Raw genomic sequence first — 23,160 nt, forward strand, 5'->3', positions numbered from 1 at the left:
TATTCCATTCATTCGACATGGCTCAGCTGTGTGGGCTTTTAATGGTTAGGTGATGACAAGGTCAGCAACATTCTATTACAAATACTTTGACTAAATGTTTAAAAACAAGTGCTCTTGGATTTGATCAGCTTTTGCTTTTGGTACTAATAACATGTTGCAAAAATAAGGAAATTGGAACTATATGACAGCATTTCCTGGAAACTGATGTAAAGTTGAGGGTTAAAAACACCTTCCTGAAATTGTATATATTTGTGCTGTATCATGTGAACATGTTTTAATGAGCTCAAGGAAGTAGAGGCATTGGGGAAGACTTGCTCACTTTTTCATAATTGGTGTTTCTTTCCTAGAGAGGTGAAATACAGCATGTAACACGTACTGTTACTCTTTCCATTTAGGAAAGACAACTAAGTGATAAATAACTGCATATTTTAGTAAAACCCATATATTTCCTGTATACCTATATATCTCTATCAGGAAAATCAATCTGCACAAAAATAAATTCAGAGGCTGCATTACAAGAGATAGTGGAGTGTGTGAAGAAATTCCCAAAGTACATTTCTGAGTCTTCTAATTATTAATTAGTAACCAGCTGTAGAATTGTGTACTTACAAAATTGTAAATGGCTGAATTGAAATAGACCGTGTACTACACAAGACTATAATCAATTTAATTTGCATTCTATAAAGAAAAATCAGCTGGTCACTGTGCTTAATGGGTGAACAGGTAGTGCAACTGCAATTGATCATATCTCAGAAATACAACTGTTCTTACGATTGGGGAGACAGAAGGTAATGAGCCGTAAGCACATGAACCTTCTGGGAAAGCCCTTGAAATACAACACTTTAGATCACATACAAGATGTGCATACACCCCACATTAGTGGACAAAGAAAAACAAGCAAATTTAATAATTAATGATTTTTTAATGTTTACCCTTTTGGTTGCCTATGCTGACTTTAGATCGCATATAAGATGTATATACAACCCATAGCAGTAGACAAAGTAAACCAAGCAAAATTAATAATTAAAAGATTTTTTTTTTAATATTTACCCTTTTGGTTGTTTACACTGACAGTAGTTTCTGTGTTAGATAAAAAGTATAATTACAGTGGAACCTCAGTGTTGCACAACAAAATACTTTTACAGTAAATAAAAACAAAAAATAAGACGACTTAAGGAATACCCGTCTTTAAAGCAAATGTCTTCTTTGTAAACCTGAAAAGCTAAACTGTGCAAACCAGTCTACACAATTGACTACATGAGAGATGACAGCAAGTTTGGGCACGGTCACATAATTAATGGTACAAATCCCACCAAATGAAGTAACATCCAGATGAGGAAAGCTGGCCATTTATATTAATGATAAATGACCAGACAGAAATAGAACCAGAGTGTAGTCATTTTTTTCCCTGTAAAGAACATTTGCCAGTTTCTTTTTGAATTTTTTTTGTTTTGTTTTTTTCATTGAGATTGATAAAGTACACAACATGAACACACAATCCATAAATTGTAGTGCAAGTAATACAGAATCCACTGTAAACTTATTCACCCTTTCACTAAAAACTGTGAGTGATATATTTCAACATATAATTTTGTATTATATCAGTTCTTTCTCCACCTAAACCTAAAGTTTTCTTCATAAGGGAGATCACTCTTCGCTAACAAAAATATACATTTGATAACATTTGTTGACATAATTATCTTGCAGTAATGACTCCATATTATACAACGACTCCCCATTAAATATTCAAAAATGTACACGCTGATTGGTCAGCGTGCACGTTGTAAATCAGAGTTATAGTAATGGAAAAAGGTCTGGCCGCCCGGACTTTTTCCATTACTATAACTCTTTTTTTTTACAGCAACGGAGAACGCAAGATGTCTGTTGCTTCACACTGTCTCGCTATGTTAAATGAGTTTAACATAGCGAGACAGCTTTAAAAAAGCAACGGAGATTCTCCGTTGCTTTTTTTAATGCTGTCTCGCTATGTTAAACCCATTTAACATAGCAAAACAGTTTTTAAAAAGCAACGGACATCTTGCTTTCTCCGTTGCTTTTTTCAAAACTGTCTCACTATGTTAAATGGGTTTAACATAGCCAGACAGCTTTAAAAAAGCAATGGATATTCTCCATTGCTTTTTTAAAGCTGTCTCGCTATGTTAAACTCATTTAATATAGCGAAACAGTTTTTTAAAAAGCAACAGAGATCTTGCTTTCTCCGTTGCTTTTGCCCACAGCTCTGATGTACTGCATAGGCATGCGCATGCACAGTACATCAGAACTGTCGCAGAATACCAGACAGCTGCGGAAGGGCAGCAAGGAGGCATTATACAATGCCATTATTTAAGAAAAGTAATTATTTTTTTTCTTAAATAATGTCATTGTATAATAGCAGTAACCCACTTCTGGGTGTGGGTAATGCTGGATTTACCCACGGTTGGCTTTGTTTGGCCACTCGGGCTTCACCCTCGTGACCAAACCACACCAACCGTGGGTAAATCCACCATTACCCACACCCAGGCGTGGGTTATTGCTATATTATCCAGCCAGCCAATCACATATCCCTAGCTATTTATTTATATTCCACCCTTCTCAGTCCACATAGTAGCAGCCAGAGAGATGCACACCAGTATTGCCTATGGCTTAACTATAATTTTTTTCCAGGTGCTCCTATGAGGGATACTTAATGCTGAGAGATACTCAATGTGGATGTGAAAAGAAAAGTCAGTGTTCTCATCTTAATTACTAAATAGTCTCTAGGTTGGTTATATGCAGCCTGATCACACTGCTTAAGGTAAAAAAGTACACATACATTTTGGTCTGGCCTTAGTCATCCCTTAATACAAATTGGAGCCAGGTATAACTTGTGTGGTATTAACAGTCATTTAACAGCCTCTTCTCCTTTCTGTTAGCTGTGTAAATGAGTTCACTGTCTCTTTCAAAATGTGAAAAAGTGAATGGTGATACAACAATTCCATCCATGCCTGTGTCTTGTTTCTGTATTCTGTTTTCCCACTGTTCTTTCTTTACACTTGCGGCAAATGTTCAAATCCATTAGGTCCTCATTTCTGTTATTGTCTTCAGACCCAAATCCATTTTTTTGCAGAACTGCACTGTACCTCAACTGTACCTCAACTGGTAGTAGCATGCAGCTGGACTATTCCATATTCTTTTCATTAACAGTATATAGATATACTCCAGCACAATACACTGAAGATTTGTTTTATGACTCAAAAGTCTTTGAATAGTTTATGTTTAATTTACACATTTCAAATGGATTGCTCATTCTGCATGTTTCAGTGTACTTTTTAATATGTTCTTTGTTTCCTGCATTCTAAAGTTATGTGTGTGTGTGTGTGTGTGTGTGTGTGTGTGTGTGTGTGTGTGTGTGTGTGTGTGTGTGTGTGTGTGTGTGTGTGCATGCGTGTGTGTGTGTGTGTCATACCTCTCAACTGTTCAAATTTTTGCAGAATGTCTAGATTTTTGCCTCGTAGTTTTGGTCTGTTCCACATAAAACTTGTGGTTTTCTGACAAATCACTGAAGACTGAAGTCCGTAAGTAATAATGTACATTTGTGTTTCAGACTTCATATCTTTCAGAAAATGCATACTAACACAAATAAATTCAAAAAGTGTTCCACCAAAGCACAAAACACTGAGAAACTGCAAAAAATGCCAAGGGACACAAAGAGCCCCAACCAAATGGTTGTTGGGAGGGTGGCCTAATGTTTAAGGTGTTTGCCTTACAAACACAAGGTGGATGATTTGAATCTCACAAGGGATAATTGGCTAGGCCTTAAAATAGCTCACAAGGGCAATTAGCTTAGTACTAACCTATGACAGTAAAGGATATTTATTCAGCCAAAGCAGACGTTCCACAAACCACATTAACGCTTCAGAAATACAATATGTTTTTTGTTCATAACAAACTTCAGTAGATGCGGACTGACAACATAAAGTGCATATAGATATCTATATCCTCCTAAATAAACATAATTAACCATCAATTAAGCAAAACAAATCAAAATTATAAAACATTTCTTTAAAAACTTGATAAATCAATATATATATATATTTATATATATATATATATATATATATATATATATATATATATATATATAAATTTCATTTATTTAAATACAAATAAATATATAAAAATCACTTTAAGCTAGTTAAAAGCCTTGAATTATTAATAATTATAAATAAATAATCCCTTTCCTTAAAAAAAAAATACTTGTTCTTCCGGCTTTTCCAGGTTAGGGGTCACCACAGCGGATCACCTGTCTGCTCATGATTGATGGTGGAGTTTTACAGTGTCGAGTTGCCAGCCTGGCACCCAACCTTCCACGGAAGGCACACACATGCACTCATGCCTAGGGCCAATTTAAAGTATCCAATCCACCTACAGCATGTTTTTGGGATATGGGGGGAAACCAGAGCACCCGGAGGAAACCCACGAGACCACAGGGAGGACATACAGACTCCACATCAAAGGCACCCCAGCTGAGGATTGAACTGGAGAACCTCTTGCTGAACCTCTTGCTGTGAGGCAGCAATGCTAACTGCTGCACCACCGTGGCCACCCAAAAAAAATATTTGTTAATAACCTAAAATCATAGTCAGTACACATATTATTCATTGTGTCAATACTCCATCTTGTGGTTAAAATGTAGTACTACAATTAAGTTTCAAGAAAAAACAATTCACCTACCCGTTTCTTAAAAAGATTTTGCCTATTTAAATAAGCTAAAGCATAGGAATGTGTGTCAAAGGAAGGTGTTTAAAAGAACATTTTTAAAACCATGTAGAATGACAGCATCTTATCTAAAAACATTGTAATTTTACAATTTAGCAGCTCTTAATTTTAATAAGGGAGCTATGGAAATATTCTCATTCAAGCCTGGTGATACATTTGCTTGTAAGGTCACTTGCCACCATAGCTCCCTATACTCAATACTTTCTTCCCAAAACCCCCCTCTTATATCCTTTGTGATCCTTTATAAAACAAAAAATAAATAGTGGGCATTTGTACATGTTTGTTGGTGCTTGTATAAAACATTGGTCTCTTTTTTAGTATGTATGTCATGATAGTGCTCATATATTCTTTTCTTTAGTTTCCTTTCAGTTTTTCCAACGTAAAAACTAGAGCATATTTGACATACTGCTAAATATTTTAGGCCACTAAAATCACAGTTATAAAGTTCTTTTCCTTTTATTACCAAATCCCTACCTTCTAAAACTATGTTTTCCTTATTATATACATATATACATTGTGAACAATGTCCACATTTATATGTTCCATTCCTTCTTATACTTTTATTCACTTGCCCATAATCATTTTCTGTTAGTTACTTTAGTTGTAGGAATTTTTATAGACAATTTTTAGATTGTTCTTTGATATTTTGAATAAATCCATAAAACTTATAAACCTTTTCCATTCAGTTTCCATGACTTTTCTCATTATGTTGGCACTGGCATTATATTCCGAAACTAATGCCCTTCCAAACCTTTCTTCTTCATATTGTGTGTTTTTTTCATTTTCAAGATTGAGACCTAGAATGGGTTTAAACCTATCTTTTCTCCCATCCCATACTTCCTTCTTGTTTTTTTCAGTCATAAATTCAGGATATTTCCTAGCCTTAAACATTGTCTCTAAGGTCTCCACCTCCTTTGCAAAATCTTTGTTCATTGACACACTAGTGTATTTACTAGTATCCATTAAAATATCATTCATTTTACCTTCATATATCAAATTGTCCATAAGTACTGTTCTCCCCTCCCTTGACGGGTTTCATAACCCTTATGTTTTTGTTGTTTCTTAAATCATTTAAAACTTTGTTTTCATTGGTGTCCAAGTTAGCCCTGTATTTTACCTTAGAAAAATCCTTCCCTTATTTCTTTTTCCACCATGAGTTCAAATTTTTTAATCTGTGGATGTAACGGGGGGGGGGGTGTTAAACACACTTTTTTTCTTTAATTCATTACATTGATTACTAACCTTGTCCTCTGGGAAAAATAGTTGTAAATTCACTTTCCTTGTAAATATCTTCTTTTGATCTACCTCATTCGCCTGGTCCCCTCCCACTGGTTCCCAAGTCCTATAAACATACTTAGGTTTCGGGTAACTCAATTTATTTTTGTATTCATTTAGGTCTCTCTGTCTCTAACGTGTTCAGTTTCCTTTTTATCACTTCATTACATTTCTCATCAATTTTAGCCATTATATTATAATATTTACTTTGTTCAGTAGGACTAGAATTAATTAAATCATCTTTAATAATTAATTTAAAAACCTCAATATCCTTCTGTAGTTCATTTTTTAATCTTTCATTTTCTTTAACCATAGCCTTAAGAATTTCCAGTCCACACCTGTTAAATATATCCAACAATTCATTGTAAAAATCACTATCAGGTATTACATTATTAGGGTATTTCCAAAACCTTAATCCTTTAGTAACAATGTTCTTCTTTCGGCTTTTCCCGGTTAGGGGTCAACACAGCAGAACTCCGGTCCGCTAATGATTGGCAGTAGATTTTTTACAGGGTGCCGAGGTGCCAACTCAATGCCCAACCTTCATCGAAGGCACACCCATTCTACACATGTCTTTTGAATGCCACTCGACCATGGGGAGGACATGCAGACTCCATACAGAAGGCACTTCCGCTGAGAATCAAACGGGAGTGCCTCTTGCTGTGAGGCAACAATGCTACGGCTGCACCACTGCGGCTTATACTTAATCCTTTAGGAACAATACCATCCAAAATACATTGTTTTAGATATGAATTCTCAATATCTAAAGTCCTGTATTTGTTTAATAGTTTAGACAGTTGGTGTAATTTGATGTTATAAGAGTCATTAACTGGTGCAGGTTCAAATGTTTTAGATATAAATTTACTAGTAAAACTAACCTGCATCCAGTCCTTCATGTCCATTTTTTTATTGTTGTTAGTTTGCACAGTTACCTGATTAGTTCATTTGTCTTTTTCCTTTAAGCTGTTTGCCAGTGCTGCTGAGAATGTCCGTTGCTGTTGGCCTAAAGGTATAGTAGAAGTTTCACTTCCTCCTAGTTCATTTTCCGGATTTAAATCTTTAAGAATCCATGGTGTACAGTTAAAATCCGCTACTTCAGAAACTACCACTCCATTACCTTCCTTAGGCATAGAAGCTATATTATTTTCGTGTGGATTTGAGCCGGTAAGACAAATAACTTCCTGGTTCCACCTCTCTCAGATGTTAGTCACCAATTTGACCATGGATTGGCTGAGTGGGGTAAGGAGCTCTACTAGTTGTGAAAGGTGGCCAATTAACTTTCTCGCCTGTCCAAGCTCCTCCTTATTATCCCTTCCTTCACTCTCTAGGCTAGTTTCTGCATCCATAACATAAATCCACAAGTAAATCCAAAAAGAGTTACATCAAGGCACAAAATCACTGAGAAACTGCAAAAAGTGACAAGGGACATGAAGAACACCAACCAGATGACAGTAAAGGATATTTATTAAGCCAAAGCAGACGTTCCGCAAACCACATTAACACTTTACAAATACGATACGTTTTCGTTCATAACAAACTTCATCAGATGCAGACTGACAACGTAAAGTGCATATATATATCCTCTTAAATAAACATAACTGACCATCAATTAAGCAGAATGAATCAAAATTATAAAACACTTCTTTAAAAGCTTGATAAAACAAATATATATATATATATACATATATATATATATATATATATATATATATATATATATATATATATCATTTATTTAAATACAAAAAATATGTAAAAATCACTTATAGCTTAAAGTGATTTTTACATATTTATTTGTATTTAAATAAATGAAATGTATATATATATATATATATATATATATATATATATATATATATATATATATATTCATTTTATCAAGCTTTTAAAGAAGTGCTTTATAATTTTGATTTGTTCTGCTTAATTGATGGTTAATTATGTTTATTTAGGAGGATATATATATATATATATATATATATATATATATATATATATATATACATATATATATATATATATATATATATATATATATATATATATATATATATATATATATATATATATATATATATATATATGCACTTTATGTTGTCAGTCTGCATTTGATGAAGTTTGTTATGAACGAAAACATATTGTATTTGTGAAGCATTAATGTGGTTTGTGGAAGTCTGCTTTGGTTGAATAAATATCCTTTACTTTCATCTGGTTGGTGTTCTTCGTGTCCCTTGGCACTTTATACTAATGCAAATCCTGTTATTCTGGCAACTTTTTAAGTTTATATGAGCAATATTTAAAATGTGTCCCTATTTTTGGGTCTTTGTCCCTCATTATTTTTGGCTTTGTCCAGATTTCTTGCATTAAGAGGTTGAGAGGCATGGTGTGAGTGAGTGCGTGCATGTGTGTTTGTGTGTGTCTCTGTGTCTCTATGTGTGTCTCTTTAGACCAGGCAGAAGTTCCCCTGTCATGAGTCTGCACATTAAGATGATCAGTGTAGCTCAGTGAAAACATACACTTAATTGTCTTGCTTAGGAAATGCTGTAGTCTCTCAAGCTGAGCCAAATGCTTAGAGAAGTACATACCTAATAGGCATTATACTCTATTATGGGCCTAATGAGGAGGAGGAGAGAGGAGCAATAACGTCTTCAGACCTTGAAGATATACCGCTAGTAATCAGCCTGGCCAGACAAAAGGAATTCTACATGACAAGGGAAACATGGTGATCAAAGGATAGCTCATAATGAAAGAAAGTGCTCATGTCCCTGGGAGTGATGTAAAGGGGTGCTGCCTATGGGGTAGGTGTATGGATCCCCATGTTTGCCAAAAGACACAATGCTGCAATTCTTGAGATTTAGTGTCAAGGCCATGATCCAGGCATCATTGAAGGGGTGTCTTAACAGCATCATTGTCCCCCAGTCAAAGCAGTGCACTGGGGTCCCTACCTACATAACCACTCGCAGGATTAAAAATGAAAATGGCTGATAAAATTAAACATATATTTATTGACACTTCCAACAAAATCAGTGTTTAAACATTAAAAAACATGCTGTACAGCAAAGATTAGTCAGCACAAACATTTGAACAATATAACATGTGCCTTAAAAAACACAATAATGTCAACATATTTATTTTACTACAACTAATAAACCATACCGACACAGATGGCACAGTATGAAATTATTATGAAATATGCATTATTAATAACGTGTTCAACATAACATTTGCAAAATTTTTTTGCACAGAATTGCTTTATAATTGATGTGAAGTCAATGTTCTTAAGGATGTCATTTTCCATACTCATAAGTGAAAGCCAGTTCAAACGCTGCTGCCCCATTGTGCTGCCAAGCTGATTTTGTATAAGTTTCAGTCTTGAAAATGAATGCTATCCTGCACAGTTGGTAACCATCAAGCACATGAATACAATGAGTGCAGTTTCAACATTGGGAAACACAGATTTCAAGTTGTCCGAAATTATTTTTCTGTACAATGTAGGAAAAATCTCACAATTTTCACCAACAACAATGTAGTGCTTGAGATGAACACATTCATTTAAAAGATCAGCATAATCAAGGTATTTGTGATATACATTAACCAGATTTTCACACTTTTCATTTAGCTCATCAGAACCAGTTGTTTCAATTCACTGAAGAAGGAAAACAGATTCCGAGTCAAGGAATAAGCTTCTGCACATTTTGTCAGTTCAAAGATAAGAGTCCAGAACAGAAATGAATGTTTCTACCTTGAATTTTTCACTTTTAGTGATCCATCATATCTAGTAAGATGCACACTTTGCTTTTGTTCCTGTTTTTTCACATAGCTGAAATCTGAACCTGGACAGCTACTCCTGGCTTTAATTCATATTCACTAAATTTGTCTCTAATTTCCTTAAAATAAGTTTTCCGAGACACAAAAAAGATTCATGGCAACAAGTATGTTCACATCCTTTTACTGCAGGACATTACTTGTTTTGTTCACTCCTTCAAGAATGTCACTCTAACGAATTGTCAGAAAGATTGTTTCCAGGTTCTCCATTTTCTCGCTCAATCCTTCTACCCCTAGCCTTGTGTTCACTTCTTGTTCACTGTCAGCTGACACAGATTCCAGTGCATGTTTATTTTTCTCAAAACCCCCATACAGAGCATGAACAGCATTAACATGTAATGACCACCTTGTGTCAGACAGACACTTGACCACAACATCTTTTCCTAAAGATGATGCCAGGACATTCCATTGATGTCTAGAAGCAGAGAAAAAGGAATACAGACACTGAACAAAGTCAAAGCATATTACAGTCTGGAGACAACACTCTGCCGCTTTTACTCCCACCAAGTTCAGGCTGTGTCCAGCACAGGGGACATAGATGGCAAACTCATTCAGTTGATGATTCTGTGCTTGCAATCCAGTATAGCGTCCAGACACATTTGAGTCATTATCATATGACTAACCACGGCAGTTTGATAGAGGAATTTTGTTTTCATTAAGGAAATCCACAACGGCATATGCTAGATTCTATGTTCCATGAGAAAAGATTGGGATGAACTTAATGAAATGTTCCACAGACTCACATCGTCAACTGTACCAGACAGTAAATGTCAAGTGATAAGTGTGTGAGATGCCTGGAGTGGAATCCACACTTATTGAGTAATATTCTTGCGCTTTTATTTCTTCAAGAATTGCACAAAAAACATGATTCCCCATTAATTCAATAAATCCCTCGCAAATGTTTGTTCCCTTTTCCATCATTTCCACACAGTTTGAGATGTTCATCCTAAAAAGGGTCAAATTCACTCAACAGCTCTAGAATACCTAAATAGTTTCCAGTTTTTGTTGACCCAATAATTTGATTTTCTCCATGAAATGGCAAACCTCTAGAGGCAAAAAAGTGAATTATAGAAACCACATGTGTCACACTCCATGCCAGTGCTCTGCTCTGAGCGATGATGTTCAAGTAACAAAGAATGTACACTTCCAGTTTCTTTATGTCGGATCAAATATGCCATCATGCACTTACGATGTTCTTTTCTGTCTTCATGTTCTACAATAACATTGTTGTGTTTCCAGTCATTGAATCCTGATATAGCAAAGGGAGACTCTGTCTTGGACAACAGATGACATACAAAGCAGTACAAATGACTTTGGGAAGGTAAATCGAGTAGCCATTCATGTTTTACGAACTCGCCATTCCACAGTTGACGTTTGAACACATTCATTGATAAACACCTTGCCTGAGTATTATCTCCTCCAGCTTCTTTATACATTCGGCGTGAGTTTGAAAAGTTGCTATCATGATTTTGAAGTGATGAGAGCCCACTATGAATCCAGTAATTCACTGTGTTAGTATCATTAATGTTCCATAGCCCCAAATCCGTGTCTTTGATCCCAAACTCCTTCACTGTTACAGCTTTGGATATTTTCTCTTGTTTAATATCCCCAGCAGCAGGAACAGGTAACTTATACCATTGGTATGTCTGCTGGAACAGGATAATTGGATGCTGGAGAGGACATAGATGAGGATGCTATATTTGAAGGAGCAGTATTAGTGGCTGATAATGTTGCACCTGGGTTCAACCAAGATGTAAAAATTGTGAGTTTTGTTTAGATTGATTTGAAGATGTTAATTTTGGAAGTTTGTACATTTTCTCCTTCTCCTTTGCAACTCTTTTCCTCTTCTGCGCTCCACTCAAAACACTACGTTTCATTTCTGTTCATAGATTTATTCACTGATAGTCAAAAAAATTTTAAAAATTAAAACACGGTTTAGTGTTGTTTCACCTGTAGAAAATGTAGGTCATCGAGAAAAGTAAACACCTTCAAAACATTGTATGTACGGTAGCGGTCCACTGTTATGAATACCTACAAATAGGACCGATGTACAAATATGACCACAAAAGTTGCCGCATTTGTTAAAAAATTATAATTAATAGTTAAATATGTATATATATATATATATATATATATATATATATATATATATATATATTTATATATGTGTGTGTGATTTGAGAGGCAAAGGTTTTTCAGTTCACAACTCATGTACAGTAGAGAGTCGATTATCTGAACTAATTGGGACATAGGATAGTTCAGAAAATCCAACTGTTCGGATAATCAAGCATATAACTGAACCGGATAAAAAAAACTGTATCAGCAATTCATCTACTTACAGTGGTAGTAGAACACAAAGTCTTCTGTATGAAAAACAAGTATATTATCTGTTGTGCTACTAACAATGCTTTTAAAGACTTTGCCACAATAGTGATATAATTTGCTAAACAACAGTTCACACTGTAAACAGGCTTGGCATAAGCAGCACTAAACTTTTCTTCCCCTGAAGCTCTCAGCTCCTTATAAAATGTACTTGACAATCACTTTGTTGTAAAATGCACTGGACACTCAACCATATCTCTCAACTTTGTAGCACAAGCAATCTGGAAAAAAGCCAAAATTTACGGGGGGAGGGTAGACAAAGACCCCAAACCAGGAACACATTTTAAATATTACTTGTATAATCTTAAAAAGTTGCTAGAATAAAAGGCTTTAAATTACCATGCTTTTCCTGAAAGACAGAAAGATTGAAACTTAAATGGCTATCGTTACTGTATTTAGTGAATTCAGTTCTCACTGATCTGCCAGAAAACCAAAAATTTTAAGAGGAACAGACCAAAAGTATGAGCGAAAAATTCTCGATGTTCTGTGAAAATCTGGACAGCTGAGAGCAATACACTCCTTGAAACACAAGCGGTGGTAGAGGTAGAGAATTTAGGCTATTCTACCTATGGTACAGGGTTTGAGCCTGAGCAAAGTAACACAACCCACCAGTTATCTCTAATTGGGGCATTTTATACACACACACACACACACACACACACACACACACACACACACACACACAGGTAACGCAACTTTTAGCTAAGCTGCATTCAGATAACTGATGTTTCAGATGATCAACGCTCTACTGTACAATGCTTTCTAATATTTATAATTTTCATAATTCTTCAAATATTTATAATTTAGTATAGTGTAGTACTTATTTATTTATTGACAGCAAGCCACAACATACATAGATTAGCATAGGGCCCCTATGCTATTGGGGCCCCTGGGCAACTGCTCAGTGTGCCCATGCATTGATATGACACTGCATCATTTGTTGCTGTGTGCTAGGCCCTCCTGGGGAATATGGGAGTGTGATGATGAGTTTATGACTGCTCTGAGTTTGCAGTCATCTGCAGACTTAGTCTGCCACAGGATCTTGATGCTGTGCTTGACATAAGAGAAATAGAACTGTGCTGGTAATTACTCTTTTTGATAAGAGTGAGCTGTCAGATAGGTTCTGTCAGCAAGCCAGTTTGCTATCCAGTAGGTAATTTATTTATTTATCTTTGTTTTAAGAGACCATTTGGCATAATAGTTATGGTATTTGTCTCCCATGAACAAAGAGTTTGCATGTTCTCCCTGTGTCTCTGTGGGGTTCTTCTCACCTCTGAAAAATATGCTGAGTGTTTCCATCTCAAACGCATCAATGAATGGAGTTATGGGCAGCAGCACAGACTTTACATGGTGCCTTATATAGACCAACCAATTTGGGCATCTGCTGTGATGCACAGTATCCTCAATATAGGAGAACATGGATCACTGACTGTGTAGTGGCAGGGCTAGCCACTCAAAGGTGTAAAATATGGCTCTAGGGGTTTTGGTCATGTCAGGCATGGGTATTTGCCTGTGATAAGTGAGTTGAGAACCCGGCCTACTCCGACCTACACCAGGGACCCATGCTAACAGTGGGAGGGGTGTATATGCCCTATTGACCAGTGTGTTCCCATCATAAAAGTCCAGCAGCCCTGGGTCAATAAGCTACTGGCCGGCTGATTCCAGCCCAGCCTGGGTTACCTGGGATAGCTCTGTTGAGTGAAAGCTGGACATAAAACCAACCAACCTGCCAAACATGAACTAAGAATTGCTACACTCAGTGAAGGTTCATTTGCAGGATGCAGCTAGGAAGTGGATGGCATGATGGTACGGAGGAGGCTGGACATCTTATATATCCAAGAGACAAGATGGAAGGGCAGTGCAGCAGATACACTTGCCTGGGGATACAGAGTATACTTCTCAGGAGAACAGGCTAGAAATGGTGTGGGAATTGTGGTGAGAGGCATCTGAAGGCAGTGATAGATCTCATCAGAATCAGTGATAGACTCATGGCAATTTGACTCCAGTGTAATGATAGGGGTGTATTCATAATATCAATCTATGACCCACAGCAAGGTTGTGATAGTGAGGAAAATAGCGCATTCATACAGCATTTTCAGGACCTCCTAGATAATGCAGGACAACATAAATTGATGTTAATAATAGTTGACTTGAATGCACATATCAACAGGATATGAGGACTGCTTTATATTCTAAGACCTCTAGCATTCAGCAATGCGTTTTTATGTAGTGTTGGATTTTGTCTGCCTATGTACATAATTTGAGCACAGACATTGGTTTAAAAAGACACTATTGGGAAGAGAAAGTCCTAGCCAATATACTGTAACCAAGATGAGAGAGGTACAGGCCATCTGAAACAAAGCAGCTAGGGTAGCTAGATATCTTTACCCAGTCTGATATATATTGGAAACACATTTAATGACACCAGTAGCTAAACCAATACAACAAATTTCTCCCTCCAATGAAGATATTCTGAGGTAATATTTAGTGGGAGACATTTGTTGGACTGGTGATGCCTCATACACCTGTCTGCACAGATAAGCACAGATGGTAGCTGGGGAAGCCTAGGGTTACCACCTGTCCCACTTTGCGAGGGACAGTCCCTCTTTGGGCAGTTGTGTCCTGCATAAAAATTGAAAAAATGGCAAATGTCCTGAGATTTTAGGACAAAAATATTTCCTATATTTTATGTAATACTTGCATAACAGTTATTCTGTATCTGAAACACCTAAATGTTACAAGAAACAGAATAAGCAACTAGAATGCTACAAGAATAAGCTTTTATTTAGGCAAAAATTTGAATTTCTGTCCTTTGTACTGGCCATGGGTATGTTTTGCCCTGCAAAATCTGACATCTGTCCCAAAAAATGTCCTACTTTGGGAATTTGAAAAGGTGGCAACCTTAGCCTGCACAAGTAAGCACCAGCTATTTACACAAAACAGAAGTAAGTCTCTTCATTAGATCATTGGTTTTGTTATCTTTTTCTTGTTGCTTTAATTACTTCTGTTTTTTTTTTTATCAAGTCACATTTGTAGGAATTTGTTGACTTTTCATAGTTATGTAAATTTAAATATCTGAATAAGCTTAGGTAAACTACAGTCATTGTCAGGGTTTATACTCCATTCTGTATTACTGCTGTGCACATAAAGCATATTTAAGAGATGATCTAGTTTCTGCTGATGCTGCGTTTATATATATATATATATATATATATATATATATATATAAACTGATATTTATACTATCTACATTAGTGAGGAAATCATTCTATTTTGTGCCACTTATAAACAAAAGTATGGCATCTATTTTCCAAGCAGGTCATGGTTCCACTGTATTTAGCATTCATTCATCAGGCATATCATTGAGCACAATACCCCCTTAACTATATACTTAACCAGGCACATCCAACAATTGGAATGTTCAAAGAGGTTCTTCACTAAAAGAATGCAGGGCATAAGTACCATGTCCTATGCAGACCACCTTGAAGCCCGATTCCTGAATTATGTCTCCCACAGGCTATTGAAGAGAGATCTATGCCTGACATTCAGGGCATTGTCCACCTTGATGAACTTCCTGCATATCCACAAAACATCATCAAAATTACCCATTCTAAAGACTTAAACCTTGCTTATTATATAAATAGGAGCTGCTGGAGAGACAGGTATGTATCCAGGAGAATACTCCTTGTCTGGAACAGTCTCCCCATCCTTTTTTAGCAGAGTTCCTCTGTAAACCAATTCAAGTATATCATGGACAATTGGATGCAGAACAAGACATTCATCCCTGGTTTGGCACCTATGTCTCTAATGGACACAGCCTGTAAAGGCTTCATCTTCCAGGTCCGTGCTTGTAAATATTTCATCTCCTAAGTCTCTGCTTGCATGTATCAAGGTTAGCAGAGCTTGTCAAGGATCTGGGATGCATGGCTAGTTTTAAAAAGGCCCCATGGTCATTTGCCTATTACATACCTATGAACTTATTGCATATCCAAGGGTTTCATATACCTTGCCGGGCATAAATTGAATGAAATTGAACTCTCTGATTACTGTGTTTCCTTGAAAATCACAGAAGTTCAGTTTCTAAATGTTTATCATAAATGGTTGCTTTTTTTTACAAGATTTCTCCCTTTTTAATGTTTGTGCAACAACTCTAGAGCTTTATATATAAGTTCATGGGGTGTGGGAGGTTGCCCCTATATGGTGGTGCAAAGTTCTCATCTCTGCAGACAATAATTTATTGCCATTGTTTCATCTTGACAAAGTTATGGCCAGTTGTTTTGATCCATATATATTTTCATCCATATGTAACTGAATAAGTAATAGTGGAAGCCATATTTAAATGCCTTTTTTCTTCCAAGTTACTTGACTTATCTGCTGTTTTGTATTTTCTGTGGATTTCCAGTTATGTATATAGATTTATCTATCATTTCAGGTACCATTAAGAAAAATCACATTATATTTACTGGAGTATTCTGCTCTAGAACATTTAAAACCTTGTGAGGCTGACAGGGCCACATCAGATTGAAAGATGCAAAAACATTTTTTTAAGGTGGCAAGCTTTACTGCACCAATGAGGGAAGCCCCACAACCCAGAACTCTACACACACACACACACACACACACACACACACACACACACACACACACACACACACACACACTTATCTATATCTTTATCTATATCTATATTAAATTTCTTCCAGTAGATGTACTGATTAGTCCAGCATCCTGTTATAGCATCCTTGTCACTTAGATAAACTTCTACTTTCAACTTACCTGACCTGAACTCCTGGCGAATGATTGTGACTGTTAGCTTTCCTGCATCTCCAATAAAACACTCAGAAAATCCAGCTTCTCCAATCAAAATTTCAGAAAAGCAACCAACACAAGACTTTTAATTGTTAAGAGAAACTTCTACTTTCAACTTACCTAACCTGAGTCCCTGGCAAATGATCGTGACTGTGAGCCTTCCTTCTCCCGCAATCAAACACTCAGAAAATCCAGCTCCTCCAATCAAAATTTCAGAAAAGCAACCAAGACAAGACTTTTAATTGTTAAGACAAACTTCTTCTTTCAACTTACCTGACCTGAGACCCTGGTGAATGATCGTGACTGAGAGCTTTCCTGCTCCTCTAATCAAATACTCAGAAAATCCAGCTCCTCCAATCAAAATTTCAAAAAAGCAACCGACACAAGACTTTTAATTGTGTATGTCCCTTTGGTCTTCTGTATATTTTAATGTATTCTCTCTGATTATGAGTCTTATTATAACTGTGGCATGCACACTAATGGGAGAGCTGTAACCCCACTACCTGTCCCCCTCCCATTGCTCCTTTTTCCGTCTAATCCGGCACATTTGTTTTTCCTTCTAAGTGAAACATTGTGCACTGAGTTATTTCTGGCAAATAAGCCTATTTAAGCCAGATCCCAGCAGTCTTATAGCACATCTTTTCCTGCTAGCTCTTACTTGCGGAAGGTTTCTTAAATGATAACTTTTTGCTGAACTTTATCTCTTTATCGTGGTATAAAAACACCTGTTTAGCACTGAGTTATTGTTACTGAAGACAGGACATCAATTTTGGCAATTTGCTTATCCCCTCCTCCCCAAATTGCATTCTACTAAGCTATTTATGTTCCCTGCCGACTAGTGTGCCATTTTTAAATTTCTCCCAGTAGATGTACTGATTAGTATAGCATCTTGTTATAGCGTGCTCACCATGTAAGCTACATTTCAGTGTCTACTTTACAGTGCAATTGCATTCTAAAAACTCCTACTGCAATATTTTTGTCTCTCCTTATACAGCCACTATAGCCTTTAATTTCTGTAACTGTGGCTCAGTAATTAACTGTTGTTGTTTACTGGACACGCTAACCATGTGCAGTTACCTCATTCGTTTACATTCCAGTTCTCTTTAAAGGTTATTTCCATATGCCAGACAAGTAGTTTTGTGATGCGAGTTATAGTTGTATTTCTCAGGAATTTCTTTTAAGTTTCATTAATACTATTTATACCTGTGAATATTATTAGTAACAGCCTGTTAGTCTTGTTACACAGATATTACCTGAGTATAATATTGCTAATTGTCCACATGTACTACTAGTTGTTTTGCTGACTCTGCTTTTCTACTTAGTAAGTACAGCTCACACACGTTTTATGGTGTACCTTCGTCTCAGTTTGTGTTCTGAAATGATATTTGTCTTTCACTGCTGCTATAACACATTGTTCTACTTTCTCCCACATATCCTGTGCACTATACTCCTTTCTTCTCTCTCATTTTCTGGCTTGAATCCCTCCTCTTCCTAATTTTTCAGTATCCCTCCACCTACAGTATTCTCTCATGCATTCCTTAAACTGATATCAGTATTTCTCTCTGTGTTTTTTCTATTTCACAGTTAGACACACTTCTACTTTCAACTTACCTGACCTGAGCCCCTGGCAAACAGTCGTGGCTGTGACCTTTCCTGCTCCACCAATCAAATAGAAAATCCAGCTCCGATAATCAAAATTTCAGAAAAGCAACCAACACAAAAGTTTTAGTTGTGGAATGCATGCTAATGGGAGAACTGTAACCCCTACCTGCCCCACTCCTGCTCCTTCTTTTTTCGCCCTCTAATCAGGCACATTTGTTTCTCCTTCTAAGTGAAACATTGTGCACTGAGCTATTTCTGGTAAATACTCCTATCTAAGCCAGATCCCAGCAGCCTTATAGCACACCTTTTCCTGCTAGCTCTTACCTGCCTCAGGTTTCCTGACTGATAACTTTTTGCTGAACTTTCTCTCTTTATTGTGGTTCTTTATCATGGTTCTACCCACTCCATTTACTCTCACTGCACTCAGGCTCACTCTGCTCCCCTACCCATCCCCATTCCCACCCCCAATATCCTGTAATTTCTTCCTGCCACCACCCCATCCACTCACTAATTTTCCAATAAATGTCCTCGCCACACCCCTCAACACACCCACCCATATCTATGCCTTAACCCCTCCCCACCTTTCTCTTAACTATTTCAGTTTCACCCAGCACTGTTCACCTCTGTTCTTCTTCCTATTCGAAACCTCTCAATTAATATATTCTACAATGCCTGCTGCTCACTGCATATTCCCTCTGTCCTGTCTACTTTGCATTCCAATACTAGCATACACAACAACCTCACATACTTCACTACACATCTATCACTACCCATCTCCTACTCTTCCCCTGCATTCTAACTCTAGTCTGACTAACTCAAATATTAATATCAGTCCTTACCTTTACAGAAAAAATATTTCACTACTTTCATCATTTAGAAATGTCCCCTCCCAACCACTTTTATCCCCCCCACTAAAATACTATCGGCTGCTTCAAAAGCTATCTAATCTATTAACTCACTCTCTCATTAATATTAAACTATGTGAAGACATCCACCCAAACCCTGGTCCCCTCTCTACCAACATGCTGCATTTCACCCCTGTCAAAACCCACAACTCTACCAATACTCCTTATATCAAAGCCAATAAATCTGATCTACTCATTATTAACTTCAACCTGAGAAGTATACTTAATAAAACTCAAGACTTCCAAGTTGCCATAGACCTCTACTCCCCAGACATTGCTATCATAACTGAAACCTGGCTCAAACCACATATTAATGATCAAGCAATTTTACCCACTGGCTGTAATATCATCAGCTTTGACAGAACCAATAAACGTGGTGGAGGAGTAGCTATCTTTTCCAAAGACACCCTCAACCTGGAATGAATCTAGTTTATGCCCCCATGCCTCTTCAACATTTAGTTGCACGCCTCAACATCAGTACGCACAAGACTATAACCATCATAGCATCTTATCTCCCCCCAGGTAACAACACATCCATTATAGAACATTTATTCTACTGGATATCTTCTAACTTCACACAGGAAGCCATTGTCTTGGTGACTTCAACCCAGATTGGCCTACATGCTCATCTGAAAACCCCTCTAACTTCATAAACCTCTATAATTTCACTCAAACTATTTACTCACCAACCAGAATTAACAAACATCCTAACAAAAGTCCATCCTTGATTGGATTCTTATAAATAATTCTACTTCCAAATATAATGCCAGCTGCCTTCCTGACACCCTCAGTGACCATATGCAAACTTTCATCTTCCGTAAAAAATTTCACTTTCCCAATAATATCATTTTCAAATTCATTCGCATCAAAAATAACTTCTCTCCTACTTAATTTAATTATCTTCTCCAACAGTGTGACTGGTACTCTCTAAAAACCCTCCAGCTTGATCTTGCAGTCCAATACTTCAATGATGCTTTCCTGAATATTCTCAGCAACCCGGCCCCCATTAGGAAAATTTGTACCAAATCCAAACATTTACCATGGCTAACAAGCTGCACCAAAGCCTTACTAAAGCAATGGGACAAAGCTTGGTCAACCTACCACCTAACAGAAAACCAAACAGACCTGCTAAAATATAAACAACTGCGGAACAAAAGTAAAAAACAGATTATACTTGACAAAAAATCTTTTTTCCTTAAATCTCAGCAAAAACATTCAAGCAACCCAGCTAAATTTTGGAATAGTGTAAACTACCTTCTAGCCTGCCAAATCTTCTATTCCTCCCCATCCACCTTAAATGTCACAGATAGTCTAGCCTCACAATTCAACTCATACTTCATTAACTCTATAACATCCCTCATGCAAAACAACCCCAACACACTACTAACCATTCCTCATACCATCAACTCCCGTAACTCTATCACCATATCATTGATTCCTATACGTTATATCAAAATGCTTCATACAAAGCTTAAACATTCTTCTCCTGCTGTTTTCTCCCAAATGAATACCTAAAGCTAGCTGCACCATCTATCTGCTATCCTATATCTGTTCTCATTAATCGCTCCATCTCTAATTCATACATCCCCACTATCTGGAAAATCTCACACTCTCCTCTCTCCACTAGCTAAAATCTTAGAAAAAGCATTCGCTGTCAGCTACTTGATTACCTCCTAAATAACAACATCCTCTTCAAATCTCAGCATGGATTCTGACCCAAACACAGCATCTCTACTGCTCTCGTCAGTTTCACACAGTAAACCTCCACAAAAACAGTGGCCTTCTAATCTCCTCAGTCTTTTTAGACATATCAAAGGCATTTAACACTATCTGCCATCAAAAACTTCTTAACAAACTTGACTTATACAACCTAAGTTCCACCTCTCTTCACTGATTCCTTAGTTACCTCTCCAAAAGACAGCAGTCCACTAAGTGGGACAATACGCTCTCCCCTCTCTTGCCTATCTCAATAGGACTACCTCAAGGTTCCATATTAGGTCCCCTTCTTTTCAACATATTCTCTAATAACCTTTCTACAGCCACTAAGTATGCCACCATAATCCAGTACACTGACTATGCCACTCTCATAAGCTCAGGCCCCACTTTCCTCGGACTTCAGGAAAAAACACACAATTCTCTGTTAGACTTGGAATCCTACCTAGCTGAAAACAAACTTATTCTCAACCCTAAAAAAAACAAAACTTATGGTCTTCTCCAAAAATAAGACTACTTACAAAACTCCTGCACTCACCATCTTTTTATCCAACCAAACTGCTACCGAACCAGTTGAACATACCAAACTCCTTGGCATAAATATCGACAATAAACACATAGCTATAACAATAAAAAAGTACATATAAAATTAGGTCAACTCTACAGAGCCAAACCCTATCTCACTAGCACCTCCAGACTAGCCACTGTCAAGTCATCCCTTCTATTCATCCTTCTCTACTCTTCTCATATCTTCACTAACTTACGTAAGACAGATCTTTAACAATCAGAGTCATGCTATAATAAAATAGCTAAATTTGTGGACAGCATTCCCTTTAGAGATCACTACTGCCTAGCTCTAAAAAACTTAACTGGATTGAATTTCCCCATTTACTTCAACTAAACCAACTCACTCTTGTACATACAATTTTAACCAAACCAAATAACTGCTCTGACCTAAAAGCCTTAATCCAAGCTAACTCTAACTTCAGAGAACTATGTTCCTCTGATAAAGTTCTTCTAAAAGTAACCAAATCTGAGAACAGTTTCGGTGACTCCCTATACTCCAACAAAATTTCCAAGCCTTGGAACCTGTTACCTCAGCACATTTTTATTATTGACAACACCTTCATATTCAAGAAATCTCCCACACAATACTTTTCCAATCACTGGCTCTGTCCTTGTGCTAACCCAGACTAGGGATCCTTTTTTCTTTCAGCCACTAATTAGAGATTAACCTCTTGATAATATCATTTTAATTTACACACTGTATATATTTTGCTTTCACCTTATGTTATTTCAGAGTAGCCTGCATTTAATTTCATTCATTCATTCCACAATGTTGTTAACACTTTTATTGGTACATGCTACTCCCTGCTGATGTTTTGCTCTACATCTTTCTTGTACTATCTGTTTTTGTTGTAATCCTCTGTATAAATTTGTATTTCTTATTTTAATGCATTTTTCTTTTTATAACTGTAATTTGATATTGTACAGAGCTTTTCTCCCTGTCTCTGCTGAAAATGGGCTTCCAGCCCAGCTGGACTATTACCTAATCATATGTAAATACATAAATAAATAAATAAATAAATAAATAAATAAATAAATCTATATCTATATTTCTATCTATATCTTTATCTATGTGTGTGTGTGTGTGTGTGTGTGTGTGTGTGTGTGTGTGTGTGTGCGCGCGTGCGCGCGCGTGTGTGCAATGACCTGAGATGATGACTTGCAAACCAACGGGTCTGAAAGACTGTAGCTGAATATGTTAGAAAATGTTGCTAAACACATACAGATGGAATTTGAGGAAAGTCGTATACAGAATGTGAATAACTCAGTGGGATGCCTTTCTGAATTGGAACATGACAATGAATGTAATGATTCATAAACTGAGGAA

This window comes from Protopterus annectens, chromosome 3.part0, assembly GCF_019279795.1.
Source record: "Protopterus annectens isolate FY-2018-M chromosome 3.part0, PAN1.0, whole genome shotgun sequence".
NCBI classification, from domain to species: domain Eukaryota; kingdom Metazoa; phylum Chordata; order Ceratodontiformes; family Protopteridae; genus Protopterus; species Protopterus annectens.